This window comes from Vigna radiata, chromosome 7, assembly GCF_000741045.1.
Source record: "Vigna radiata var. radiata cultivar VC1973A chromosome 7, Vradiata_ver6, whole genome shotgun sequence".
Lineage (NCBI taxonomy): Eukaryota > Viridiplantae > Streptophyta > Magnoliopsida > Fabales > Fabaceae > Vigna > Vigna radiata.
The window spans coordinates 8,492,115-8,516,372 of NC_028357.1; the positions used below are offsets into that span (position 1 = coordinate 8,492,115).

Genomic DNA, 24,258 nt, shown 5'->3' on the forward strand with positions numbered 1-24,258 from the left:
CCACGAGTTGGTGGATAAATAAGTTGACTCACTAACCCATTTAATTAGAGGTTTTTTAAATAAAAAAATTACAAACTTTCTATATTTAAATTTAAACAAATTTCACTCCCAATAAATAATGTTAAACTGAATACAATTCAAAATAATAATAAAAAGTACAATATAATCCAAATGTCATCCAAAAACAAAAAAAAACATACAAAAAAAACTATTCTTTGAAGGATTTCAGTCAAGAAGTAAGAGTGACAACACCGTAAATAAGAGCAAGTTATGTGAGAGTGATTTGTGAGAGGAGAGGTCACTTTTTTGGTATACACAGTGAGTGAAAGAGAGTATTTTATTTTTTAGGATTTCATAAATAAAATAATAAATTAAAAAAATAAAATTAGGTAGCTGGGTTGGCGGGCCAACTCAGCCCACCACGGGTTCAACTCACATGAGCTGGGTTTAAATGAGCCGGGTTGAAATCTGACCCACATAAAAAAAATCCAGTTTTTTCAAACCCAATCCGACCCGAACTCGTGGTGAGCCGGTTGACTCGCGGGTTGTGACTTATTTTGACGCTCTATAGAAAAGTATTTTGGATGAATTTGATTTGATTATTGGATTACAATAGAATAAATATACAAATTGATAACTTAATTAGAAAGAGTTAAAAGGAAATAAATTCCACCAAATTAAATTATTACAATATCAATTATAATAATTGATATTTAACACTAATAATTAAACTAAATAAAGGGAAAATTTAGCTAATAAAGATTAATTATTACAATTTAAAACTAATTATTATAATTGATTCAATATATTTGTTTTTCTCTTTTCGACTTTAGTTCAAAACAATAAATTTCGATATTTCTCCTATCAAAAATATTATTTCCCACACCTAAATCTTTTATATTATCCTTATTTATTTTTTTACATTTTTTTCTTTAAAAAATACAAAAGTTTACATTTTATGACCATTTTACTCTTGTATTTTATGTCAAATGACAGTAAAAGTATGTTATGATACTATTACTTTTCTACTCTTCTAATTCTTCCATGAAAGGGGACCATATTGAAAAGAGTAATGGTACTACTTTTATATTATTCATTTGACACAAAATACAAGAGTAAAATGGTCATAAAAGTGTAAACCTTTATACTTTTCAAAAAAGAAAAGAGTAAAAAGTAAGAATAACGTCGAATGAGTGTAAAAATTTAGATGTGTTAAAGAATATTTTTTTTTATTAAAAACATAGATAAATTGTGTTGAGATTTGTCAAGTTGACTGCAGATGAGGTTATATGGACAATTGGACATGAAAGAACAACCATGTAATTGCCATTCAAATGGGTGAGTAATGATAATATGATATACTTTTAAATTTATTTTGACAAATACATAAAAGTAAAATGTTCATAAAAGTACAAATTTTTAATTTTTTAAAATAAAAATAGAGTAAAAAGTAAGATCAGATAATATTAAATGAATGTAAAATATTAATGTATGAAAAAGAATATTTTTCTATATTTTTTTAGAAACGACAAACACGTATGTTTTACATTCGCTTTAAATTTGTATGATTCTATTTTTTTCATTTTTAAATATAAAAGTTTATTTTTTTTTTGTAACCATTTAACTTTTATAATACATATATCAAGCAATGTATCTCACTCCTATTATTAGACATATTTCTTATTACTTTGATATATTATACAACTATTTTATTTTACATTTTATTAATATTTATTATTATTATCAAATGAGTATAAGTGTCACTTTGAAGTTGTGAAGAAGGACAAAGCGCTTGGCCAACTCAATGACAGGGACGAGAACCACGAGAACCACGTGGGTGAGTTTGGCGTCTCCATGAAGCTGTTATGAGAAGAAACTGTTTAACTGAATCGGAAAACTACAACATGAAGATGATGAAGCAAGCGAAAGTTATTTGCTGGATTAAATTTACATGAATTTGGTGATATCATTTACGGCATGCATTCGAAAACATGGTATGAGACGTGGTGAACTAGAGTTCTAGATAGATATATAGAGAGCTCAGTGAACTATTATTGGTGGCCTGATTCAATATATCTCTTTTCTTTTCGACTTTAGTTCAAAACAATAAATTTCTACATTAATTATTCTCATTTTTCACCGAAAGGGGACCTTATTGCAAACGGAGATTTTCAAGTTGTGTGGAGGAGATTTGTGAAGTCGGCTGCGGATGAGGTTATATGGACAATGTGTAATGGTATAACATGATACATTTTTACATTCACCTGATATAGAATACAAGGACCTGATATAGAATATAAGGATAAAATAGACATAAAAACATAAATTTTTGTATTTTATCCAGAAAAAAGATAATAAAAATTTTAAGTATGTCAAAGAATATTTTTATGAAGAATTGGATTCGGAAGAAAATCCACAATCCACGTAATTGTCATTTGAGTGGGAGTAACATGTTATCTTATTATCTTCTTTTTTTTTAAAATACAAAAAATCGTTTTTTATAACAATTTTATCTTTATAATGTGTATCAAATAAATATAGATGTATCTCACTCTAACATTAGTCATATTTGTACTATTTTAATATATTATGCAAGACCCAGAAAAATAATATAATTTAGTATATTAATTATTTGTGTGGTATGATTTTGGTGTGTTTGTTTGAAACTAATGTGTAGTGTATTCGAACTTAGATCATTTCATTTATATATATATATATATATATATATATATATATATATATATGAAACATTCTCTACCATCTCAGTTCCATTTTAATCGAGGAAAAAGATTATTGCTTCTTGTCTCGGTTTTGAACTTAGGCTAAAAGTCTATTTTTTTTTTACTTGTTTATATATACCTTGATTCATGACTGTTGCATATAAGCGAAAATAAATGATGTTTTTTTTTTTTTTTATTGCACTAGTATATGTGTTTGGGTTTATGTAATTTGATTTGGGTTTATGAAAAATAATTTTAATGGATGAAGTTATATGTGACAAGTAGATTGTGGTAAATTAAAATTTTGAGTTGTTGATTTTTATGTCAAAGGAAACTGGATAATAAATAGAGGCTTAGAAATAAAATTTTGGTGAATGAATTAGTGTTTAAGCGTGTTAATGATTTTATATAAATTAATAATAAAATTATGAGTTAACAAGTTTAAGAGTTGTTGGCAATTGTGGTTGGATGTGACTATAATTTGCACATTGACATTGGTGCTTAGTGAATTTGTTTTATTAGTTATGGTGGTAGTATAAAAATTGATTGTGTGGATATTTTTGCTTAATGCTATTACATTAAATTTCAGGTTTTTATGAACAACTGCCATATCACATAATCAAGTTTTACATTTATGGTGAGGGTTTTGTTTTAAGTATTCGCAGAAATTTTATAAAAATGTTCTCTTAAATTTTGGATTGGTGTAAAATAATATTAAATGTTATTATTTTATTTGATAACATGTGAGCGTTTGTTCGGATAAAAGTCATTTATATGTTTTAGTTTTTCTTAGCGGTCAAATATTAGGTGTTTTAAAATGTATATTTGTGAAGCATAATCATGGGAAAATATCATGAATTGATCGTGTGCAATTTTTTTAAAGACAACTTCGATTTAATACTTATGTATTTGTGTTTATTTTACTTTATAAGAATTGAAATCTCCATATTGGATTTTACAAGTACGAGAGTGCGGAATGTTATATGCAAATATATGTTGTTTTATAAAATGTAATATATAAATTAATATTTGTATTGAAAGTCCTATATCAACTAAAGATAAAATCAATTTATAATATATAAAAAAAATACAAAATTTATCTTACAAATCGGTTTTATGAAATTGAGTTAATCTTAAACTCCAATTCTTATAATAATTAAATATTATTTTATTGAGATAAGTATTTATATGATAAATTTTGATACCAATGAAGTTTATAAATAGTTTATAAAACTTGAATATGTTACGTACTTTGTTTTATAATAGCTAATATTATACTAGTTTTTAGAAAATTATATTAGTTTATAAAACTTGAATATGTTACGTAATTTGTTTTATAATAGCTAATATTATACTAGTTTTTAGAAAATTATATTCGAGATAATATCATATTAAATAATATAATTTTTATTTTAAAGTGTAATTTAATTTGGGATTATTAGATAATTGTCGAAGTAAAAATATTTTATTATGCCATATTGACATGATAATATGATATGTTGTCTTAAGTTTTTTGGGAAGTTGATAAATTTATGCATGGTGTATGGTTTTTCATAAGTGTAATTTTTAAGGACAAAAAATTTTGGGTGGGGAAACTATAAGACCTAAGAATAATAATTATCCAGAAAGGTAGTAGGCGTAGATATCATGTTGAAATAACAAAATATAAGTATTATTGAAGTGAAATATACCATAGATGATCAGAGTTTCTGGTATGGTTGGGTGGTCATGGGTTCAAGTCTTGTTGTGTTTTAATTATTTTATTATTATATTAAATGTCTCTGTGGTATGATTTGGTGTGTTTAATATTTTGCAATTATTGTAAATTTTTGGTGAAGGCATCAAAACTGTGATTTTGGTGTTATCATAATACTTGGGTTATCTTTTGAGAACGTAATCCTCCGATGGGTGGTTGACTTGTAAAAGACACTCTGACACTCAAGTCAGATATCTTTTATAAAGAGGTCTATATTTTATTAGGATAGATCAATGTTATTTATAAGGCTTGTGGTAGCCAAACAATAAGGCTTGTGGTAGCCAAGCACAATGATTAATTATTAAGTCAGATAATCAAATTCAATAATACTTGTTAATTGTCCATTAATATCATATTCTCGTGCAATATGACCTATCGATCACTCATAAATAGCGTATATTTGCATTTAATATGGCCATTAAACATATTAATTGGCCATTAATGATATTTACCTTTCCTGATTAGTGTTTGTCTGACCGCCGGTTGATTGCCTGTTTTGGCTCTGGATTCTCATTAGTCGATCGGTCACCGGGGTATAGTACATTAAGCCCCCCAAGCCCCGAGCAACTGTTTTGCAAGTGCAAAGGGGTTTAAATATGTCGGACGGATTTGGATGAGAGTGAGAGTTTCTCACCGCTCGATTTATGACGAGAGTGGGAGTTCACAAGGAGCGTTCCCCACCGCTCGGTTTAGGACGAGAATTGGAGTTCATAAAGAGCGTTCCCCACCACTCGGTTTATGACGAGAGTGGGAGTTCACGTCGAGTGTTCCCCACCGCTTAGTTTAGGACGAGAGTGGGAGTTCACAAGGGAGCTTTCCCCACCGCTCGGTTTAGGACAAGAATGGGAGCTCACAAGGAGTGTTCGCCACCGCTCGGTTTAGGACGAGAGTGGGAGTTCAGAAGGAGCGTTCCCCACCGCTCGGTTTAGGACGAGAGTATGAATTCACAAGAAGTGTTCCCCACCGCTCGGTTTATGACGAGAGTGGGAGTTCACAAGGAACGTTCCCCACCGCTCGGTTTATGAGGAGAGTGGGAGTTCACAAGGAGCGTTCCCTACCACTCGGTTTATGACGAGAGTGGGAGTTCACGAGGAGCGTTCCCCACCGCTCGGTTTAGGACCATGGATTCTCAGAGGGCGTTCCCTGGGTTTTGTAATATTGCAACACGTCTAACGATTGAATAGAAGTTGTTCGGCTTTATTCATACTAATAAGGTTGAACGTTGGTCTGAACCTTCTTGTGCAGGTTTTTACTAACAAAAATGACTTAAATAAAATATTCAATATTTTATTTTTAAAATGAGATCCAATTAGAACCTCATAAGGTTGAACGTTGTTTTGAACCTTTTTCTTGTGCATGATATGTTTACTCACAAATATATGCGTTAAATAAAATATTTAATATTTTATTTTTATAATGAGATGACATTAGAACCTGATAAGGTTGAACGTTGGTCGTAACCTTCTTGACAAGGTTGAACGTTATACTCAACCTTCCTGAAAGTTCTCAAAACAAAAGACATGCATTTAGAAATTATTATAAAATTTTTGCTTTTGTTGCAAAACCTAGTATTGATTCGAAGTAGCGATGTTGGTTCCTCGCGGTTTCAGTGGGATGCTGCTCGTTCCCACAAACGGCGTCATTTATGTTTCGGTTGAATTGGTCTGAAGGTCAGTCGTTCTTCCTTCTCTGCTCTCTTTCGATCATTTAATATTTTTTGAGAACACAATCCTTTGATGGGTGGTTGACCTGTAAAAGACACTTCGACGCTCAAGTCAAATATGTTTTATAAAGAGATCTATATTTTATTTGGATAGGTCAAGGTTATTTTACCTGAAAGTCAATAATATATTTATAAGGCTTGTGGTAGCCAAGCAATAAGACTTGTGGTAGCCAAACACATTGATTAATCATTAAGTTAGGCAATCAAATTCAATAATACATGTTAATTGCCCATTAATACTATATTCTCGTGCAATATGACCTGTCGATGACTCATAAATATCTTATATTCGCATTTAATATGACCATTAAACATATTAATTGGCCATTAATGATATTTACCTTTCCTAATTAGTGTTTGTCTGACCGTTGGTTGGTTGCTTGTTTTGGTCCCAGATTCTCCTTAGTCGATCGGTTACCGAAATATATATATATATATATTATTAAAACCAAATACAAGAAAAGAGGTGGTAGCAATATTGACATTAAATTTCATTCAAAACATTATATATTTAGGAGTTACGGTGATGGAAATAAATTTGAGTTTGAATTTGAATTTGAATTTTGCATTCTCTCATTGAATAGATGAATCACAGTTAGAGTTGCCATCAATCCTCCATAGTGTCGTTACTGAGTTCTGAAGTTAAAATAATACAAATATTGTAAACAATCTCCAGAAAACCTTCTTTCGATTATGTTGAAAAGTTCGAAATGGTAACTATTTTTAGAAGCCTTATAACATGCATTGAAGTTCTTCTAAATCGAACTTTCGTTCTGAAGAGGCAGAGAATGAGTCATGGTTAAGCTCAAGGTTCTTTGGTGAAACCCTTTGTTAACACAGACTTAGCACTAGTACAAAAGGGCGTACAACATCAAATATTTTGGGTTGCTAATGATGCATTCGAGTTTGACGTCATATCGGGAGACGTAAATTTGATGTCGAATACTAGAGGCCTATGTTACTCTTTTATATACACATTGAGGAATGAAGAAAGCGATGTTTAGTATCTGAATAAATAGTTATATTTAAGGGAAGATTTGGCGTCCAATGTAAGGGGAGGAGATGTGAAGTTGACGTCAATTGGAAAGAGGTTTGACGTAAAGTTGACGTCGAAGTACATCGAACGGTGTCACTTTTTGTTTATAGACACATCCAATAATAAAGATATCGACCTCTATAATTTGAATAAATATTTATATTCAAAAGAAGATTTGGCGTCAATTATAAGAGTAATGAAAAATAAAGTTGACATCGAAGTACATTGAATAATGTCATTTATTTGTTTATAGACACGTCATGTAGCGAAGAGTGACGTCTATAATTTGAATAAATATTTATATTTAAAGGAAGATGTGACGTCATTTATTAGAGTGTTAGACATAAAGTTAACGTTGAACATAAGGGGTTGGACGTAAGTTTAACATCAAACTTATTGATGCATGACATTACCCTCGTTGAGCCAGATGTAAGCTCGCCCAGTGTTACATTTTTATGGTAATCCACTGTATTATATAAACGTCGATCAATGCATAGTTCAACGTTAACCTTCATATATGAACGTCGAGTAGTGCATTGTTTGATGTTAACATTCCGTGTTTTTTTTTAAAAAAAATTGGTTCGTTTTTGCTCATTTAAACAAACCTGAAATTCAGAAACCAATTTTCCAATTCATATATTCATAGAATTAATTAATTTAAACCATGTTATCATCAATTCATCAATTCCAATTAAATAGTAAAACTAAATTATGCAAATGATATCATCAAAACAAAAAGAACCCAATTTACCAATTCATATATTCATAGTATTCATCTATTAAAACTTTAAACAATGCATCATCAATTCATCCATTCAAAAAGTCTCACAAGTAAAAATAAAATCTAAGCAAATGCTATTATATTCACAATATTCATCTATTCACAGTTTATTCAAATATTTTGTCCATTCCACTCTTATCTTGTTTATTATGGCATCTGACAATGTGGAGGTAGTGTTGACCGTTTCAAAATCAAGGAAACTTTACTATTATATTCATTTTAATGTGAAAAGTTTATTGATATTTTTAAGGTTTTCAAATGTAAATTTCCACCTCAGTCCTATATGCTTTGATTTTCGCTTGGATGATTGTCTTCATCCATGACATGATGTAGTAGCCACATGCCTAAGAATCATTTTGCTTGTTACACTAAACATGTGAAAGAAATTCGTCAAATGAAATGGTTTAAATTTGACTACGAAAATAAATAGTTAAAGATCAACGAATTCCAACCTTAGGATATATAATTTCAATTTGTTGTCCTCTAGTCCTAGCCACAACTCTAAACAAATTTGAAACATTAGAAACATAAGTTAATATATTAATATCATAATGAATTGATTTGAATGAATGTAATACTTATGTTTTAACAAGGACTTCAAATCCGATTTCATTAAACTATGAAGAGAACAAAACCATACAACTTGTGCTTTTTTTGGAATGATCACCATCATTTGCCAATGGCCACTGTCATGTACGAACAACTAGTGAGTTTATTGATTAAATTTTGATCAAAGTTGACTATATTGAGAAACACATACGCATCAACGTATGGTGTGATATACATCTCTCTTTTAGACTCAGTCATCCATGTTTTCATATATGATTGTGTGGAATCTAATGTGTTTCCAGATGGTTGAATAGTCTAAGGTTCAATACATTGTTGCCTAACTTGAATCCACTACGATGGTGTCCATGTACCTATAACAATAAAGTTAAGTATATTCATTAAAAAGTAATAATACTAATATACAAATTGGAAAATAACAATTACATGCACCATTATTGTATGCATGAAATGTTCAACATTCTTTCTCCAACAACGATCTCCACTACATCATTGAAATCAATATACAATGGAATATGGCACTGGACGCCAAATGTTCTTAACTCCCACAACAACTCTATCGGTCCTTTTTTCAACTTGACTAATCTCAAGGCCAATATGGATAGAGGATCATCATCGTCTTCTGCTTCCTCATGAGCCTCATTCACAGGTTGAGCCATTGGTTGTTTCTCAGGACGCTAGAATTGCAAGTCACATTTACAAAAGTTAGGAATCATTTAATTATAACTTGAAGATTTAAAATAATAAAAATAAAAATATAATACCACTGATGGGCCAAAATATGGCATGATTATAGTCCTAGGACAAGCTATAAATGTGCCTAAGGCCTCCACCACGAATAGGATTATAGATGTAGGCACTGACACTCGAGCCTGGGGGTCTCTAACTTCATCAATCGTTACCCGCACGTGAGTGGGCAATAAAGGAGCACCATGAAGGGTCTGGCCTCCTACAATCTATCGTCCCATGACCACTACGCGCGGAGGATCCTCATTAACCAAAAACTCATACTGACAATTGTAATCAGTAGGATCTATAGTAGAGAATGAGCCTACGGTGCTCACATGAGGTGCGGTACAATCATCTGTGGGGACGTCCTCCTACTGTTGCTGTTTTTGGGACATCATCTGAATTTTTTCTTCAAGAAGCTTTTGATATGATGCTTGTTGTTGTCGGAAGCATTCATTCATGCGCTCCTCTATCTCAAATTGCATTTGTTCCCGTAGGCTACTAAGCGCTTCCTGACTCATGGCCTCTATGCTTCTTGGTTTATGGCCAAAGTAGTTCCTCAATCCAGTAGCTCCTCCAACAACACACATACGACCTGGATAGTCTAGCCGACCTTTGGCTGCTACTAGGAGGTCCTCCCTACCTTGCCCCACAAATGTGCCCTGAGTCTGCTGCTCAACCAACTCATCCCTTATATCATAATGAACTTAGACGCATAAAAAAGTTTGTTACATAAAATTTATATGAACTATGGTAATTAGTTAAAAGTTTCCACTTACAATTCTCTGGATATCTCTTGAGCATATTGGGATGTCATCTGGCCATTGGCCTTGGTCCGTGCAACCTTCGATAATTCATACCTAGCTGGTGGAGGTGTTAGGTCAGGTGACTCAAGACCTAAAGCCTCAACATGCCTTTTTTTCATCTTTTTCTCTAATAATGCATAACCACCATGTGACAGTATGTGTGGTGCATCATTAAGCCTTTGTCTCTACTGGGCGGCTCTCCTTTTCTCCTATGAAACAATGAAAATTATTAAGAATAAATCACAAATTAACATCTTGTGTGACTATAGCAAAATATTAAGAAACATATCTATCAATCATCAGAAAGTCTAGATGCTTTAAACTGCACCCCTCTCCTCCTCAGTTATTTTATATTTTGTACAAGGAGTGTCATTCTGTTTAGTGCCAAAGACGTATAAATTTTTCAGTCTAGTCTTGAAGTCCCTTCATCGGACTGCAATGTGGGATAAAGTTTTCTTCCTTGTCCTCTTATGATTAGTAATATCCCAATTTTATAGTTAAAAACAAAATTAATGTTAAAGCATGTTCAACAAAAATTAGTCAATGATGGAAGTAAAACATCTTAAACATACCAAAATATCTTGCCATAGTAGATTTTTTTCTCAACCTCTAGGACATCATCCCAACAGTTAACGACAATAGAGAGATGTGTTTTTGCCAACACGCCTAATTAACTCCTAAACTTTTGTGCATGTGCCCTAGTAGGAGCACCTGATTAAGGATCAATCTCCACCGTTAACTTTTTCTCCGCTTTCCGACGAGATGTGACATCAGGCAACCGAGTCAGATCTACCACCTCCTCCCGTCCGACCTGATCCAGAGCTCGTTATTCCTCACTACAAGAAACAATTGAATTATATACAATCAAAATCCGTATGTAAGGCCCAAAATCTGTCTATAATACTTGGTTATATACGGATTACATACAGGCAAAAATTCATATATAAAACCATGGTAGCTAGTGTTATATATGGATATATCCGTATATTAGTTATATACGGATATATCCGTATATAATGAGAAAATTATATAGTCCGACAGATGCAGTCTCATATCTTATTTCTCGCCACCCCTCGCCAACATTATATATGGAATTTATATACGGATAATCCGTATATAAAAATCCATATATAAAGCCTTTTTCTAACATCCGTACATAACTTCCGTATATAATACTTGATTTACATACGACTCTAAATCTGTATATAACGTTCCCTATGTAATTAAATTATTTCTTGTAGTGCATGTTTACAAAGTGTTAGAAAATTAAAGCTAGAACCAACAAAATAAATAAATTGTATAACAGAAAACAATCGTTTCAACCTAGGTACCATTTCGTATAACTCATCCATTCGTTGACATAATCCGAACCTCTTAACGTTGTTGGCTTATATAATTATTCTTCATGTCAAGTCCAAACTATATAACTTCTCATTATTCCTTAGACGAACAGATGATCACGGATGTTGTCCAAGTCTTCAAATACTTGATTGAGACAACGAACACAAGGGCAAACATATGCCTCGTTCACTGGTTTTGCATGTTCTTTAACATATTCTATGACCTCAAAAACCACTCGCTCATATTCTTCACTAATACAATGTTGATGAATCCAGCTTCGATCCATTCTAACTTACATACAGGACCAACAAAAATTACTTATCGTACATTGAAGAAAAAAAAAAACTATCATACGAACACGAAAACAAATATCTATCGTAATACATATATCATACGTCGAGAATCCACAAACACAACATCAAGCAGAGACACATATATCATGCGTAAGAGACATTGAAGAAAAAAAATACCAACCTCGAAATGGTGTCCCTGGAGAAGATGATGAAGTTCCCTGACCACGTACGAAAGAAGCCTCAAGATAAACGAAAATAAATCGGTCAAACCAGATGAAAAACAAAGTAAATGGGTATCAAATGACATTTGCAAGACATAAACAACTTAAAACTAACCTTCTTTGTTGATTGCATTCGTCCTGGAAGAAGAAAGTTCAAGCAGAAATGGAAGCGCGAAGAAATAGTGAGACTATGTTATGTTTCTTACATTCATCAAAAATAGATTCCACGTCGAACAGAGGTAAATTCGACGTTCTATTTAAATAACACGTCGATGCCCAACACAATTCGACATTTTATGGTGGTAAATATTTAAAATAACTCGTCATTCCTTTATTCTTTTTTCTTTTAAACCCCACGGTTACGTCTAATTCTGAGGGGCTTCAACATACTGTTGGTCAACCAGATGCCAAAGAGTTCCTCCCTTTTTAATTTTTTTTTTCTTTTTTCTTTTAAATCACCAAGATTACATCCAAGAAACTAGGGCTTTGTCGTTTTCTTCTTCAGCCAGAAGCCAAAGGTGGCGCACTTTTGAAACTGTTTTCTTTTTCCTTTATAACCTTCCATAGAACGTCGAAGTCTGCAGGGCTTTGACGTGAAGGGTATTGGTGTAGTTGGGAGCATTAATGGTGTACTCTTACCTGAGAATTAATAGAACGTTGAAGTCTATGGGACTACAACGTTTTCTTCTTCAACCACAACCCAAAGTTGGTGCACTTTTGATTCTTTTTTCTTTTTCCTTTATAACCTCTCATAGAACGTCGAAGTCTGCGGGGCTTGGACTGAAATGTTTTCTTTTTACTTCTTCCTTAATCGATTTAAGTTAGTAGTGTATTGAAATTTGTACTTTTAAACCAATGATCAAATTTTAATCAATATCAAACATGCATAATCTTCTCTTCTCAACTAGATTGAGGGTTAGTCCACATACAATGCAATCAACATTCAGAATTCACAAATCATTTACTAAAATAAAATTTCATTTCATTTCATTTATATTATACCGAAAGCAGTACATTCAGAACCAGAGATGGCTTAATAGCCATAATAAAACTTCATTTCATTTCCATTGAATCTTCATCACTTGACTCATCGTCAGAATCTTCAATTTCAGGGCAACCTTCTCTTTTCTTCTTGATGATGATGATGATGAAGAAGCCATGTCTGAATAGAATTCTCGAAACGTCTTTCACAATTTAGTATTTTTAATTCAAAAACGACAAAGGATACATCAAATTTTACGAGACTTCGATGTAACAATTGTAAGCAAGAAGACAAAGAGTTTCAAAATGACAAAAAATACATCAAATTCTACAAAACTTTGACGTTTTCATTTTCAGCCAGAAACCAAAAAGGTCGTGCCCTTTTGTTTTTTTTTCTTTTTCTTTTATAACCTCCCCTAATTGTGAGAATTGAGATTTAGTTATAGATCACATTTCTATTGAGGGATTTTCGTTTAGAAAATAGTTAAAACTTAACCATTTCACGAAAGTATATGAAAAGAAGAATTTTATATGCGTTTAAGAATGTAACATAATTTGAAAAGAGCTATCTATGTAAGACCCGCCAGTTTTTTATGCTCTTTCATGTGTTGAATAATTGTGATAAGTTTCTTGTGTGTAATCTAATACCCACACAGTTTTATTAGATTTCTCGTATTTTTGTGTAAAAAGGTTATTAAATATAAAAAATAAAAAATGCAATCCGTATTAAATTTATTATTGGTATACATCTTATACTAATAATTTTATTAAAATTCATATTTTAACATATTAAATTAAAATAATTAAACAATTACATATTAAAATATTTTATTATAATAATAATAATAATTAAAATTATTCTATATTTTATTATTTTTTTAATTCATACAATATTTTTTTACTTAACGTATAAATATTGTTATATTTATTAAATAAATTTAAGTTTCATTTAAAAAAAAACATTTAAATCTACTATATTATTACTTTATTTTTTATAAGATTAAAAGTAATTAAATAAATATGATAATATCGTAGTTGGTTTAAAAATAATTTTAGAAACATATAATAAAAAAATTAATTTTAATATAAATATGAATATAATATTTATGTAAATAATAAATTTTGTTCTCATTTTTGAAGAAAAAAAAATTACTTTATCTAAAAAAATTGAAACATAATTAAATAAAATAATTATATATATATATATATATATATATAATTAAATATATAATAATAAGAACACGCGGAAAGTGTGTCAAATAGTGTTATGTGTTGTTACATCACAAGAGTTAATAATTAAAACACTATTGAAAAAAAATAAAAATAAAGACGTATTTTCTAACTTTTTAATTAAAATAGAGAGAAAAGAAATAATAAAGTTTTTGGATAAGATGGTTATAAATAATCATTTTCCTGGAGAAGTGGCGAAGTGATTATTCTGATGAAGCATTCAATAACATATACTTTCAAGGTTTTATTTTTCACTTCTAGTATAGTGTTGAATGGGTGGTTGTGAGAAATATCTTCTGGTCAAAATAATTTTGTTTAATTACTTTATAAGCGTTTGATGGATATTGAAACTACGTTGGGTTTTCGTTTGTCTTTTCCAATTGGAGAATCATTCATGTTGGGATTTCCTCTTTATCATTGTCGTCAAGTTAATTGGAATCGGAAATCTAGTACTTGATGATGACCCCTTCCACGTTAGACATTACTAGACCAAATCCGAACAAATTTGAATACAAACTCTATATATTTTTATTAGAGTTCTTGTTATTTTAATTTTTTATTTTATTTATTATCAATAATCTCTGAAGAAATGTAGTCCTCTTGGTTAAATGAAAATGAAGATTAACAGCATTCAGAAAAATATGTGAAAGAACATTCTTGTATTAAATGAGAACTGATTACATTGATAGAAAAAGGTTGAGTCCAAATATGATTATTGGTGGTTGCAGGATTTGAATGATATTTTGTTTTCACGATTTATTTTACTTATTTGTTTTATCATAATAAAATTGAATTTCAATTTGACAAACAAATAAATTAAATATCTAAATTATGAATCTATATAATTAAAGATAGTAAATAATTTTAATAAAAAACTTATAAAAAATAGTAAAAGTATTAATAAAATAATGTTGTTGGTGGGTTACGAGACAGTTCATTCTCAATCCAGTTTCAACTCGTTTAATTAGTGTTTTAAATTTACTAGATTCACTTCAACCTACATTAAAAAAATTTAAAATAATCTCAACCTGACATGCCTTAAACCCATGTTGAGACAAATCGGCTTACGAATTGGAACTCATTTTCACATCTCTATATAGAGTACAAGACTTTTCCTCCCAACCAACAATAAAAATGAAAGAATATAACAAAGTTCATTCAAAATTCTAGGACTATGTCCAAATTTTCTGAATTTTTTTTAAGGTACTCCATTAATAAAATTAAGTCTTAATTGTACATTTAGTCTTTCTATTTTTTGATTGGTTCAATTTCATTTCTTTTTTTTTTTTTTTAATTTGGTTCTCATATGTTTGAAAATTGTCTAATTTGGTTCTTTCGGTTAGGTTGATGATAACACCATATTTGTACATGTCATGTTTCAATTCATGTAATTTAATTTTTTATTTTTTTAGTTTATTTTAATTTTTTTCTAGCTTTTTTTAATTTTTTAATTTGTTTTTAAATACATAAGTTGTCACATGTCAAGCCAGGTTATGACACATGGTAGTGGAAGTATCACGTGTTAATTTTACTACTATATGGTAGTGGTTGTTTTAATTTTGTCCTAAAATTTAAAATTTTGATTCAATTTAATTCTTATTTTTTTTGTAAGTGAAGTAATTTGGTCCCTTTCTAATTTGAGATCAAATTAGTAATTAACTTTAGTTACAACATATATTTACATGTTAAAATAATTTTTTAGAATTTATACATCAACTAACTCTACTAAATATTGAAATTATTTTATTTTTTACAAATGTAAAAATGTAAAAATACAAGGGTTCATGGCACAAAATATATGATAAATTGGATTATTGCCGACTTAGTTCCATATATTGAAAGGTTATTCTTACTTAATGAGTTTTTATTTTTAAGTTATGGTAATTATAGAACTAACTATTTTTCCTTCATTGTAAGTTTCATTGGCAATTAATATTAAAAGCCGACTCCAATCTAAAGCACTTTTTATAAGGGCAATTTTATAAGTTTCATTACATTCAATTAGTATATAACAATTATGACTAATTTTTTTTCAACTTTTCAACTCAACCATTGAAGCATCAAACCAATTAATGCTCAGGAGATTAAAAAAAAATAGTGTTCCATTTATAACTCCAAAAGTTAGGAATTAAAAACCTTAATTTAACTATTTTGTATAGAAGTTATATGTGAATTTATTTTTTTCTTTTTGTTAATTTAGTGCAATAGACACAATATTTCTTTTTTTTGAATGTAGATATTATGTGATGTATTGGATAGAAATCATTAAAGATTGGACAATAATAAATAAACACTTATAACTTATTCTTTATTTAGTTGTATGGTTTGAGGAACTTTACACATGTTAACATTATATCATTATTTTAGAAATTCGCTGATGCTTTCCTATTATATCAAATAATGACATGTTCAAAATAAGCAGAGAGTGGTTAACTTATCTCTTTAAATATTTACAAGAATATTTTTTCCTTTAATTTAGTTATTTTTTTATTCATTATATATATATATATATATATATATATATATATATATATATATATATATATATATATATATATATATATATATATATACTTTGACTTTGTTAAATGCACCATAACCTTATATTATTCTGAATTTTCTTGTGGTTTTTTCAGGTTTTGGTTTCATGCCAAAACCAATAAAATATTAAAAAAAATTACAACATGAATTAACGTCTATTAATATAATAACAAACAAATTTTGACGCTAAAAAGAAGGAAATACAGGCCAAAATTTACATCTAGCCCATTTGCATAAGACACAAATTTACCTGTGTTAATTTAGAACCAAACATAAATTTATATATGTTATTTTAGCACCACAATGTAAATTTATGTTATTTCAACATACATAAATTTATGTTTCCTGAACGTATGTCTGACCTAAATCAAACATATAAATAGTAAAAAACAATCGGATGTAAAAAGTTTTTTGTGTATTATGTTAACTTGTGAATTTTTTGAATCACATAATAGAAAATTAATCAATTATTTGATGTTGACACCAACTATAGATTTGTCAAAATAAATAGCATTACTTTACATCACTACTCATAGTTATTATAATTTATGTTCGAGATCCTAAGTTGTGCTAATAATTTTAAAGTTTTATGCGTTTATAAATTATAAAACAAGCTACCCTATTAAAACTCATTTATATGATGTTGGTTGGCACTGAAATTAATGTCAACAATAATTTCCAAACTAACAATGAGAATACGTCAACCGCATGCACGATCAAAATACATTCATATTACTTTTATAGAATATTGACCAAGGTTTCATTCATAATTGGACAAATAATCTCCTTCCATGTACGGACAACTGCAATTTATAAACCTTTTAAGTTGCAAAGCAAACATGATATGGTGAGTGATAATATTTTTTTCTTCACAACTGCATGATTTTCCTAAGCATTAATTACATTGATTAAATTAGATTATACTAGTGCGATGGACAATAACATCGAAGAGAAAAAACTTTTTTTTCCTGGACTCAATTGAATTGGTCATATCTATGTGGAAGATGTTTGGCCAAAACAACTTAGACTTTAGGCAATTGAGAATGGTATAAAATCGTGGTATAAGTTGGGTGGCTTCACATTATTTGATCAATTGAATTGTTCATATTCTTTTTCTCAGCTTGTTGGGTGGCTTCACACTGTTTGATCAGTGAGGCACACAAATGCATTTCTCGCCTAAAGGCTCTGCAGTTTACGTATAGAAAACTGAAGAAAGCTATAAATATAGTGACCATTGTTGCCACAAACACTATCAATCCCTTTTCCTTGTAATTCCCATCAATGATTGCATATATATCCTTCTTTTGGGACAGCCAACACATACACCGATGGGTGAGTTGAATCCCTGGCACAACAACTTGTCCATCTTTGGTAGCTAAATAGGAGCTTTGTGCCATGTTGTTGGTCAATGCGTGGCATTGCAGAAAAGCCAAGAGAGATGAGTCCTCTTGTCATGATTCTAGCTGAAGTGAGGAACAAAAGATCAGAATTGGCCTCCTGCCTGGCTCACCTGATCATGGGAGGCGTGTACTCATCTGAGCTCGGTCACTAGACCCATGCACCAGACCCGAACCATGGGCTCTGATACCGGGGGAAGTTCGATACACACATAGAACTCCACACATGGTAAGACATTGTCCGCTTTGGGCCAAAGCCTTCACAAGTTTGCTTTTAGTACCACTCCAAAAAGCCTCTTACCATTAGAGATATCTATGTGTATATAAACCCTTGATCAGTCTTTCTTTCACTCAATGTGGGACTTTGTTTGCACTCCAACAACATTAAATGCTTCACCAATCCAACTTGCATTGATAAAGGGGTTAGATAGCATGTTTGTGGGTTCACCATGAAGCTCACCAGTTTCAGGGTTCACAGGTTGAATGAAGATTTTTTTGGAGGCAACAGAAGTTGATGATGAGTTGCAGTACATAGCAAGAACTTGATGATTATGAGTGTAGTAGGAGAAAAAGAGACCTTCCACACCTGTATGAGATTTCGGCCAAGTATGGAATTGTCTCAAATGCTGCAAACAGAAACGGAGCCACCTTGCTCTTCATATGAGAGAATAAGAGATTGGTAATATCATGAAGGCTTGAACTAAAAAATCTTGCTATGTTGGTTGATGATGATTTCATTGGCCGTAACACTTGACCTAACTGTTCAATTTCTAATTGCAATTGCGAGACACTGTTTTTTGAATTCGACAATTTCACATGTTTTTCCATACGTAGGATTATGACATACCAGCATGGTGTCACAAAAATCAGAATTAACAAAGCACCATATGCCAGTAGGATAACGAAAGATGAAGTCCTCGAGGCCATTGATAAAGGAGATTCTTTTGACTCTGCTGTGTATGATCACAAGCTTCTCAGCCTATGTCTGCATTGGAAACTCAATAAACTCATATTCATCGAGATTTGATATACTAAATAGTGCAAATACTACCAAGGTAAAGATTACCGATAAGGAGGAAATATCTCCCAAAATACTTTATATTCTCTACACAGTATAAAATATTCCCTATAATCCAAACTTTAATATTTTTCACTATTGCATCTACCAAAAAATAATTCAATTTAATTTCATTTATACTCCTATCAAATGTTTCAATTGCTCGTGATTATAACCTTTAGCCCTAATTAACAGCATTTAAAGATAATTGCCCAAGAAAGAATAGATATTGTTAGGATAGGTTTCAACCATGACTCTGATACCATATTAAAAAGTGGGTTTTAAGCCTAATTCAACTCCACAAAATCGGCTTGTAAGGTGAGGTTTGCACCTCATCTCTAGTCGATGTAGTACTTCCAATATACCCCCTTCACACCTTCCAATAGCGGCCCGACAACGGGTGAAATAGAAATGCCCAAGAAACAAGAAATATCGCTAGAATAAGCTTTAACCATGGCCTTGATACCATGTTAGAAGTGGACTTTAAGCCTAACTCAACCCCACAAAACTGGCTTGTAAGGTGAGGTTTGCACCCACTTATATACTATGAATTGACATTATCTCTAGTTGATGTGGGACTTCCAACACACCTCCCACGTCGAGGTATATACATCTCGAGTGTAGGACTAGACATTAATGGGTGGTCCGATAGCGGCCCGATAACGGGTGGAACAATATGCCCAACAAACAACAAATATCGCTAGGATAGGCTTTTAACTTGACTTTGATACCATATTAGAAAGTGGTTTTAAAGCCTAACTCAACCCTACAAAACCAACTTGTAAGGTGAGATTTGCACCTCACTTATATATTATAATTTGGCCTTATCAGTCGATGTGGGACTTTCAATAAAGAAATCTTGGTCCATTTTGCTGAGCTAAAGTTCCCTCAAGACATGGGTACTTGGGACATGATGTTCTTGGATTTTTAATATTTAATATATGATTTTGTTATTTGTCACCTGCTCTATTCTCAAGCGGTGTCCTTTGAAGTCTTAACTCATCTAGTGGTTTCTTTGCATAGGCTATGGATGAATGGTTTGGGTTTGAGAAAACATTGACCATGCGGTGCAAAGACACTTTGAGGGGTTCAGGTTCCTTATGTTTATAGTTACGTAAGTTTCATATTGGTTAAAGAAAAGATAATTTTATTGTGTATATGAGTGGGTTCGAATCTCATCTTATAAATTGATTTTGTGAGGTTAAATTAGGCTTAAAGTCTACTTTTTAACATGATATTAAAATCATGAGTTAGAGTTCTAATGAAAATTTTTATTTTGGATTTATTGTTCCACTCATTATTGGACAACTATCGGATTAGCTGTTAATGTCTAGTCTCATGCTCGAGATGTATATGCCTTGGCATAAGGAGGGTGTGTTGGAACTCTTACATCGACTAAAGATAAGCTTAAGTTAAAGTATATAAGTAGATACAAACCTCACCTTACAAGTTAGTTTTATGACGTTGAGTTAGACTTAAAAGTTCACTTCTTAACAAGTTACATTGTTGAATCATTTATGATACGATCCTGTCCAGAAAAGAGTACGATCGTTTCTGAATTTGAATCCTTAAGAGGTACAACAAAAATAAATTAGAGAAGAATGCGAAATAAGACAAGGATAAGGGATGCCACAATCTAGCAGATTGATAAGTCAAGTGAAGATTCGTCACAAAGATGTTAATCTCGGATAATGATTAGAGTTTTAATCAAATAACCAAGAGAGTCATCTCTCAAAGAATACAAACACATAATATATGTCAACAGTGTTTATATCAATTTTTGGTAACTCTATATATAGGCACATAAGTTTAAAAAAACCTAGAACCCCTACAATAAAGCCCAAAGCCTAAAATGTCGAGACAAGACAAGCTCATCTATAACATCCTTGGTTTTGATGTTTAAACAAAACAACATTAAATGAAGTAGTCTTGGATATAATCGTAGGATGAAAACTAGAATAGTAGGATAGACAAAAAAATAAGTGTTATGCTCAAAATCCCCAATCATCTAGCAACATAGAAAATCCTTAGGAAACACTTTGAGATATATAAAAACAGTTAAATTAAAAGCTTCTCGATGCAACACTAAACAACTCACAAGTCAAAACGTCTATGAGAGTTATGCTAAACGCACAAACTATACTGTACCCAATGATAATCAGTTGAACTCTCAAGAAACGAAAAGGTGTTGAGACAATGTCTTTGACTAAACCCTTTAAAAATCTTAAATAAAGATCCAAAATATGCAGAAAACAAAACGTGTTAAATGCTTTAACTCTAAAAGGCAATATTCAAAAAAGCGTATACAAAAGTCTAGATGATAATACTTTCTCAATATGTCATAGCTTGACAAAAAGTGAAGGCATGACTAGAAGTCTCAAACGATGAAATGGAAAACATAGTACTAAACATGATGATTAGGAATAACCACAAAACCTAACCAAGTTAGACAAACTTTCATAAGTCCAATACACCAAAAGAAAAAAATCTACCTTAAGACACAAAAATAAAAGACATTCACACTAAAATGTAGTCCTGAAAACAACAAGTAAATGCTAACTAAGAAAAAGTCTCTTATAAACTAAATGATATCACATATTCAAAATATTCAAACTTTCTTATTAGGGTAAATTTTTTTTTATAAATGAATCTTCTCTCTTCTATTCCTCATGTGTACACATGGGAGTTCTTCAATCCACTTAACATTATATATATATATATATATATATATATATATATATATATATATATATATATATATATATATATATATATATATTAATAAGGAGTCATAATACGGGTACATTACATTTCTTCCGTAGCTTTCATCCGACTATTTGAAGGAAAACTAAAATGGCATTTTCACCTATTTAGATGATAGACATTACCAACGACAATATCCTACTATAAGACCTGCATAGGTTGCCATTATTTAGTCACATGGTCCATACGCATGAAAGATATTATTTTCAGAGCTGACAAAAAATACAAAGGCACTTCCAAAAGTGGTGTTTTTCTTTCTGTTTTTTCTAATGGTTTTTCAACTCAATGTCCCGTCTCAGATTCCTTGGATTGTACAGATATATTTTATAACCTATATTCTTAAAAAAGAAAAAAGTCATCATCTTTTTTTATCTGCATATATTACATTATCATTTGGTATAACACGAAAATATAAAGCTTTATATAATTACGAAAAGAGAAAATTCACAGTAACAATAAGTTTAATTACATAGTATCGAAATAACAAAAAGTGCAATTATACTTTTCCCCATAATTATAGAAAAGGAAAAGAACAACTAAAAAAAGTAGAAAAGAGAGTTAGTTTACTTTTCAAATTTAATTAAAAAATAATAAATAAATAAAAGCAAATTTTAATTGATGAATAACACACTCTAGTAAAATAATTGGCTTATTTCGTTCGGTTGAATTTTTTTTATAGTCAATTTTAAAAATAAAATTATTTTGTTTTCATATCATCAATTTTGTAAAAATTCAGTTCCTCGTGTTAAATAAGTAAGAAGGACGTTAACTTTATTTTAAATGACTGCACTTTTATTTTTTCTTTTTTATTTTTTTTTCTTTTTTATTTCTTTTACCATTTAACTACCTTTACATTTTTCTCTCTCTTCCACCCTCTCTTCTTACCAACATTAATTATCATAAATTGCACTTTCTCTTCCACCATTATTTTGTTGACCTGAATGGTACAGAAAACATTTGCAACATTTTCCTAAAAATAGGGAGGAAAAAATTTCTTTAGAAGCATATGTCACATTTTGTAATTGGTCAGTTTTAAATATTTATTTAAAATAAATTCAAACAGACCAATAAAATAGTGACACATATTCTCAAAAAGTTGTTAAAAAAATTATTAAAATATCATTAGTAAAAAACAACATTTAATTAAACATCACAGTAAATAGAACATCAGTTACTTGTGTTGAAGCAATGACATTTCATCTGTATTACTCAACAATTAAAATCCAAGTGCACTAAAATCATGTAGACCAAATCGCATAATAATGATCTCATGTAAAGAGCTAGATAAGCACGTGCAAACATTCTTCAGGAAAAATAAAATAAAATATATAAAATGTATACACCAACAATAATGCATAGATGAAATTTTTCGTTTGTGGTACACAAACTATATTTTTATTTATAAAAAATGTGAAGCATTTCAACAGGCAGCATGATTCAAATTGACAGGCTTTTCAAATCTAAAAGTATTTACTCATGATATTGAAGGTCACAAAATAAATTCTGAATAGAAAACATTAACTACGATAATTCTTTCCATTTTAAAATGAATTCAATTATCATACTCGTATGGATGTATCAAAATAGAAATAGTATAAATACTATCATGACATAACTAATTATAATTCTAAAAATTACAGACGAGAAATTATTTACCCTCCATGTCGCCAACTTTGTTCTCAGTGCCTGCCATTGATGCTGACCAAACAGACGATCGATAGGATGAGTGCACATTTAATACTTGCATTAAAGTGTGCATAACAGTAAAATAAAGTTTCAACATGGGGAGATATATGATGCTCAACAAAAATAGTCATGGTCAAGAGCTACGTGTATAGAAAGGTAGTAGCTGCAGAGAAAGACAATAGATAGATAGACCATACCTAACAACCACTACTTGATTCATTTCAATTAACTTGGCAGGTATTGCTCTAATCACCCACCAAGAGGGCTTGGTGGTTTTTTCTTTTATGGTTGCTGTTGCTTTTCTCATCTCATATATCATTTACCAGCTCTTTGAATCTCAGATAGAGAAAACAAAACTCTAGTGTTTACAAATAGTAACACGAGGTTATAAAAAGAAGAGAAGATATACTGAGATTGGCTATAAACCATAACCCATAAACTTCAGTAACCTTCGATCATACTTGGACTAGAGTGGAGTCACACAAAACATCACTACTTTCAACTATAACAATCTCTTACGTTCTTAGCATGAGATTCCAATCGAGCCATGTAAGCAAGATAAGGAGTAAAAAGGACTTCGTCAAAACAGATTATTTAGTTAATTAACACCACTTCTTCTAACAAACAACA

The 24,258-nt window shown here is 30.7% G+C and overlaps 1 protein-coding gene across 1 annotated transcript in view; it reads right to left on the bottom strand.

The window, feature by feature from the left end:
• Positions 1-24,258, bottom strand: part of LOC106769350 (anthocyanidin 3-O-glucosyltransferase 5-like) — a 28,399-nt gene that overhangs the window by 2,029 nt on the left and 2,112 nt on the right. The gene's annotated exons all lie outside the window — the stretch shown is intronic.